The sequence below is a fragment of the Piliocolobus tephrosceles genome, chromosome 13, assembly GCF_002776525.5.
Source record: "Piliocolobus tephrosceles isolate RC106 chromosome 13, ASM277652v3, whole genome shotgun sequence".
Classification (NCBI taxonomy): domain Eukaryota; kingdom Metazoa; phylum Chordata; class Mammalia; order Primates; family Cercopithecidae; genus Piliocolobus; species Piliocolobus tephrosceles.
In genome coordinates this window covers 5,545,342-5,552,219 of record NC_045446.1, presented here as the reverse complement: position 1 = coordinate 5,552,219, position 6,878 = coordinate 5,545,342, and positions in this window count along the sequence as shown.

The following is a 6,878-nucleotide window of genomic DNA, read 5'->3' as shown; positions in this document are numbered from 1 at the left end:
AGACACTCACCTCCCTTCCAGAGCAAAGTTGAAAGATAAAAGAGAAAGACAAGTTCTTTTCTTGTTACTCTTTTCCCAGGCTTCTTAAGCATGATTAGCATGATTATGTTTTACAAATATCTGTGTTTAGCCAGTTCTTGTTTTTCTTTTAATGCAGGTACAAGGCCACTGGATAGGTCACAAACTATGTGATGCTATAGATTACGTGACCTGTTACTGTATGATGAACTGCTTTTATTTTGCTTCTGTAAGGTTGCTTCTAAAAACCCTGCTCTGTCTTTGTTCAGGGCTCAGCTTTCGGATGTGAGTCCTCTGAGCCGGTACGTACCTAAAATAAACAAATCCTCCTGTCCTCCGTATTGGTCTCTCCGTTCCTCAGTTTACCGCAACAATTATACATTGATTGAAGCTACCCCATGACTGAAGGATGTAAAATCATCTTGAAACCTGAAATACCTAAAAATATCTTGGGTGCCATCAGAGAAACCCTCTAGTGGGGATGGCAGTGCCAAGAAGAGTTTCCTAACAACATGGAAATAGTTTATACAGGATGGTGCCTCCCGGGGAAGATAACCTACTCATCAGCAGGGTTCAGTTCAGCCCGTCCCTGCACAGCGGCAGTTCCCCCCACATCCACTCATTTCGTGGTCCCAAGTGGTGGCCACGTTAAGCCAGTACACACGAGTTCTTCTGATGGGCATCAATGTGTCCTACTTGAAGGAACCCACACATTTCCACAGGGCTGCACCCCACGTGACCACCCCTTCAATAAGCCAGGTCTCCACCACCCTCCTGCCTGACCCTGTGGCCACTGCCCAGGAGCCAGTAAAAACCCAAACACAGCGGCTCCCACCACTGTTCAATTATTATTTTATTGTATTTCATTTTATTTTTGAGATGGAGTCTTGCTCTGTCACCCAGCCTGGGGTGGAGTGACGAAATCTCAGCTCACTGCAACCTCTGCCTCCTGGGTTCACGCCATTCTCCTGCCTCAGCCTCCTGAGTAGCTGGGATTACAGGCGCCTGCCACCAAGCCTGCTTAATTTTTGTATTTTTTAGTAGAGATGGGGTTTTGCAGCGTTGCCCAGGCTGCTGTCAAACTCCTGACCTCCAGTGATCTACCCACTTTGGCCTCCCAAAGTGCTGGAATTACAGGTGTGAGCCACTGTGCCTGGCCCACCTTTCAATTCTTCCACCACTGCCAGGAAAACACTGTACAGTTCAGCCCACCAGGCTGATTTGTTTCCACCTTCTTTGATCAGGGTGGCATCCCTCCAGACCAGATGTTTCCTATTCACCACTAACCAGGCAGCTCTTTCTTGGCCAGCTGACAGCTGTGTGGGGGGCACTCCCCAGGCGATGATAAAATCCAGCAGCTCAAATGAGAATTTATGAACACAAAGAAGCAAACAATGGACACTGGGGCCTACTTGAGGGTGGAGGGTAGGAGGAGGGAGAGGAGCAGAAAAGATAACTATCGGGTTGATGCAGTTTGGCTGTGTCCCCACCCAAATCTCATCTTGAATTGTAGTTCCCATAATCCCCACATGTTGTGGGAGGGACCCAGTGAGAGGTAATTGAATCATGGGGCAGGCTACCCCCATGCAGCTGTTCTCATGAGAGTGAGTGAGTTCTCACAAGACCTGATGGTTTTATAAAAGGCTTTTCCCCCTTTTGCTTAGCACTTCTCCTATCTGCTGCCATGTGAAGAAGGACATGCTTGCTTCCCCTTCCGCCATGATTATAAGTTCCCTGAGGCTTCCCCAGCCATGCTGAACTGTGAGTCAATTAAACCTCTTTTTAAAATAAACTACCCAGTCTCCTGGGGCGCCATGGCTCAAGCCTGTAATCACAGCACTTTGGGAGGCTAAGGCAGGTGGATCACTTGAGGTCAGGAGTTCAAGACCAACCTGGCCAACATGGTGAAATCCCATCTCTACTAAAAATACAAAAAGTAGCCAGGTGTGGTGGCACATGCTCATAATCCCAGCTACTCGGGAGGCTGAGGCATGAGACTTACTTGAAACCAGGAGGCAGAGGTTGCAGTGAGCTGAGATCATGTCATTGCACTCCAGCCTGGGTGACAGAGTGAGACTTTGTCTCAAAGTAAATAAATAAATAAATAAATAACCCAGTCTCGGGTATGTCTTTGTTAACAGCATGAGATACATGGGTACTGGGCTTAATACTTGGGTGATAAAATAATCTGTACAAAAGGCCGGATGTGGTGGCTCAAGCCTGTAATCCCAGCACTTTGAGAGGCTGAGGTGGGACGATCACCTGAGGTCAGGAGTTCGAGACCAGTCTGGCCAACATGGCAACACCCCATCTCTACTAAAAATACAAAAATTAGCTGGGCGTTGTGATAGGCGCCTGTAATTCCAACTACTTGGGAGGCTGAGGCAGGAGAATCACTTGAATCCAGGAGGCAGAGATTGCAGCAAACCAAGATCATGCCACTGAACTCTAGCCTGGGGGTTAGAACTTTGTCTCAAAAAAATAAAAACAATCTGCACAACAAACCCCTGCAACATGAGTTTATCTATGTAACAAACCTTCACATGTATCCCTGAACCTAAAATAAAAGTTTAAAAAAAAAAAAATCCAGCAGCTCCTCACACAGTTCCAGAGTCAGTCGTAGGGGATTCTCCCTGCTTGTGAGTCTCCTCCTTGCCTTCCCCAGGTGGCACCATCCTATATAAACCATTTTCATGTTGTTATGGAACTTTTCTTGGCACTGTCATCTCCATTAGAGAGTTTCTGCGATGTCACCCAAGGTGTTGTAGGTATTTCAGGTTTCAAGATTATTTCATGTCCTTCAGTCATGAGGTAGCTTCAATTAATGTATAACAGCAAGTTAGTAAATGCCCCTCCAATGGAAGTCCTCTAGTCCAAAGTCCCAGGTGGACTGGGTGTGATGGCTCATGCCTGTAATCCCAGCACTTTGGGAGGACATAGTGAGAGGATCACTTGAGTCTAGAAGTTTGAGACCAGCCTGGGCAATATGATGAAACCCTATTTCTACTAAAAATACAAAAATTAGCTGGGTGTGATAGTGTGTGCCTGTAGTCGCAGCTACTCAGGAGGCTGAGGTGGGAGGATCACTTGAGCCCAGGAGGTCAAGGCTGCAGTGAGCTGAGATCACACCACTGCACTCCAGCTTGGATGACAGAGTGAGACCCTGACTGAAAAAAAAAAAAAAAGTCCCAGGTGTCACTGGTGGGAAGTGCTCTCAGGATGTGGCCCCAATCCCCAGGCTATGCCCCACCTGGAGATATTACACAGAGAATTTGTCACCAGCAGCACTCCAGCTTCTCTTCCACACTGTGTGGCTTGAGCAATCTCACTTGTGCCTGTTTAGCATGTCCAAGTAAAATTGCTTGAAGGGCGGATTTATGTGTCTTCTGTTTTACAATGCTAGGTAGGTGCTATGGTTTACATGTGTCCTCCAAAGCTTATGTGTTGTAAACACAATCCCCAATGCAATAGTGTTGGGAGGTGAGACCTAATAAGAGGTTATTACATCATGAGAGTTCTGCCCTCAGGCATGGATTAATATCATTATCCTGGGAGTGGTTTGTTATCAAAACAAGTCCTCTCTCTCTCTCTCTGTCTGCCTTTCTCCTGTTTGCTATCCAGCATGGGATGACTCAGCAAGAAGGCCCTTACCAGACGCCAGCACCTTGATCTTGGACTTCTCAGCCTCCAGAACCATAAGCCAAATAAATTTCTATTTATTATATGTTACCCATCTGTGGTGTTCTCTTACAGCAGCATAAAATGGACTAAGAAAGTAAGGGAAACATTCACCAGTCAGAGCCAGTGTCTAACCCCGTAATATAATCAGGTAAAACAGAAGCAGCCACTTCACATAAAGCCTGCTTAAACACACTGTTCTTCCTACAAACTTTTACCTGAATTCCATCAACCCTTACTTTCCTAACTGCAGTTTCCTTTAGGACTTTAATAACAGGTTTTCATTTTACAATACTAGGTAGGTGAAGTGTTCCCAGCCAGACATAATATCCATTCCCATGAAACATTCAGATAAGGCTGGGTGCAGTGGCTCACTCCTATAAATCCCAGCACTTTGGGAGGCTGAGGTGGGTGGAACACCTGAGGTCAGGAGTTCAAGACCAGCCTGACCAACATGGTGAAACTCCGCCTCTACTGAAAACACAAAATTAGCCAGGCATGGTGGCACATGCCTATCATCTCAGCTACCTGGGAGGCCAAGGCAGGAGAATTGCTTGAACTCAGGAGGTGGAGATTGCAGTGAGCCGAGATTGCACCACTGCACTTTAGCCTGGGCAACAAGAGCAAAGCTCCATCTCAAAAAAAAAAAAAAAAAAAAAAAAAAAAATTAGATAAAGGAGACACAACTTCTTTACATAAAGGTTGTGTAAACATTCTGACTTTCAACCGCAGCAGCACTTACATTTTTGTATTGTCTCAGCCTAATTGCAGCTCGAGTCAGGGACTCACCAACGGCTTTGGTACCATGGTGCATGGGGTTCCTCTATCAAGGTGTCTTGGAAACTTCTCTTCACCCCCTGACTATTTTACCCTCTCTTGTACAAAAGGCTTTGGGTTCCCAGTAGGGGGTTGACCCAAGGGACCCTGGTTCTTTCATTAGTTTTTATCTTTATTAATCTGCCTATCATACCGGGAAATTTCAGATCATATTTCTCATTGTAATCTTTGCCCTCTGACTTAAAATTTCTCCAAACTGAGATAAATACTGCAAACAAGTTTGGAGGCCTTTCATGTTGAGACAGCAGCGAAGGCTGTCTTTGGCCCACCCAACCTTCCATAGTGTTCTATTAAGACCTTTGTTGTAACCCACCAATGTTCACGTCATTCATCTCATTTCCTAATAATCATCTAAAGATGTCCACCCTGTCTCCTCTTTTCCTCTAGTTTATATACCCTTATATATGTTTCCTTTATTCATTTGATTATTTATTTATTTATTTATTTATTTTTTAGATGGAGTCTCACTCTGTTGCCCAGGAGGGAGCGCAGTGGTGAAATCTCGGCTCACTGCAACCTCCACCTCCAGTTCGATCAATTCTCCTGCTTCAGCCTCCTGAGTAGCTGGGATTACAGGCACCTGCCACGTCCAGCTAATTTTTTATGTGTTTTTATTAGAGAAGGGATTTCACCACGTTGGGCAGGCTGGTCTCGAATTCTTGACTTCATGTGATCTGTCCACCTCAGCCTCCCAAAGTGCTGGGATTACAGGCATGAGCCACTGCACGTGATTTTTTTTTTTTTTTTTTTTTTTTTGAGACAGGGTCTCACCCTGTTACCCAAGCTGGAGTGCAGTGGTGGTGCAATCATGGCTCACTGCACAGCCTTGGCCTCCCAGGCTTAAGCAATTATGTTGCCTCAGCCTCCTGAGTAGCTGAGACCACAGGTGTACTCCTGCCACCACGCCTGGCTAATTTTTTTTTAAAATTTATATATCTTTTTTTATACAGATGGGGTCTTCCTATGTTGCCCAGGCCAGTCTTGAACTCCCGGGCTCACGCCATCCTCCTGCCTCAGCCTTCTAAAGTGCTGGAATTAGAGGCTTGAGCCATGGCACCCGGCTACTTTATTTCTTAATAAACTTTGTCCCTTAGAGTCTTTTGACTCTACTCCCCCCTGCCTTTCCCCATTTTCTTATTAATTAATTTGTTTTTATTAGTACTTGTAACACCCATGAGGTGAAGCTGAGAGCAAATTCAATAAGGTTTCTTGGACTGTTGCTGGATTTACAGCACTGAGGTCACATGAGGTGCCCATGCAGAAAGGGTCCCCTTATGGCCAGGCGTGGTGGCTCATGCCTGTAATCCCAGCTTTTGGGGAGGCCGAGGCGGGTGGATCACGAGGTCAAGAGATTGAGACCATCCTGGCCAACATGGTGAAACCCTGTCTCTACTACAAATACAAAAATTAGCTTGGTGTGGTGGCACACGCCTGTAGTCCCAGCTACTTGGGAGGCTGAGGCAGGAGAATCGCTAGAACCCAGGAGGCAGAGGTTGCAGTGAGCTGAGATCACACCACTCCACTCTAGCCTGGGTGACAGAGAGAGACTCTGTCTCAACAACAAAACTATGTAGAAAACACAAAAACCCAAAAAAACAGCATTTTCCATGACCTGGGTAATGGGCTTATATGGTAGAAACACATTCTGTTCATCACAAAGCCAGCATCAAATGGCTTGTGTTCAAATCTGATCAGTTGCTCTGTCTGAGACATTCTACTTGGCACTTAAAGGGCGAAAGGAACAGCATTCTACTTGAGCCCAGGAGTTGGAGGTTAATGGTGAGCTATGATTGTGCCACTGCACTCCAGCCTGGGGGACAGAGCAAGACCCCATCTCTAAAATAAAATAAATAAAAATAAAGTGCAGCCAGGGGTGAGACTCACCAGAACCTCTGTGCCGTTCAGTTTCTTCACGTGTAAGATGTGAAAAGTCCCAGAGCCTCTGTCACAAGGCCCTTCCTAGGAAGGGGGTTGGGGAATTGCCCAGGCTGTGCCTGGTCCAGCGCTCCGCACAAAGAAATGCTCAACAAACATCACCGTGAGCTCCTTCGGTGGTCAGGGACCTTCCTACTCCACTGGACCCGGAAGCACTGGGCACCACACTCTCTGTTCCTTTTTTAGTTTTAGTTTTTCTTTCTTTTTTCTTTTTCTTTTCTTCCTTTTTTTTTCTTTTTTTGAGACAGAGTCTCGCTCTGTCACCCAGGCTGGAGTGCAGTGGTGCAGTCTTGGTTCACTGCAACCTCCATCCCTCGGGCTCAAAGGATCCTCCCTCCTCAGCCTCCTGAGTAGTTGCAACTATAGGTGTGCACCACCACACCTGGCCAGTTAAAAACAGTGTTCAAGCC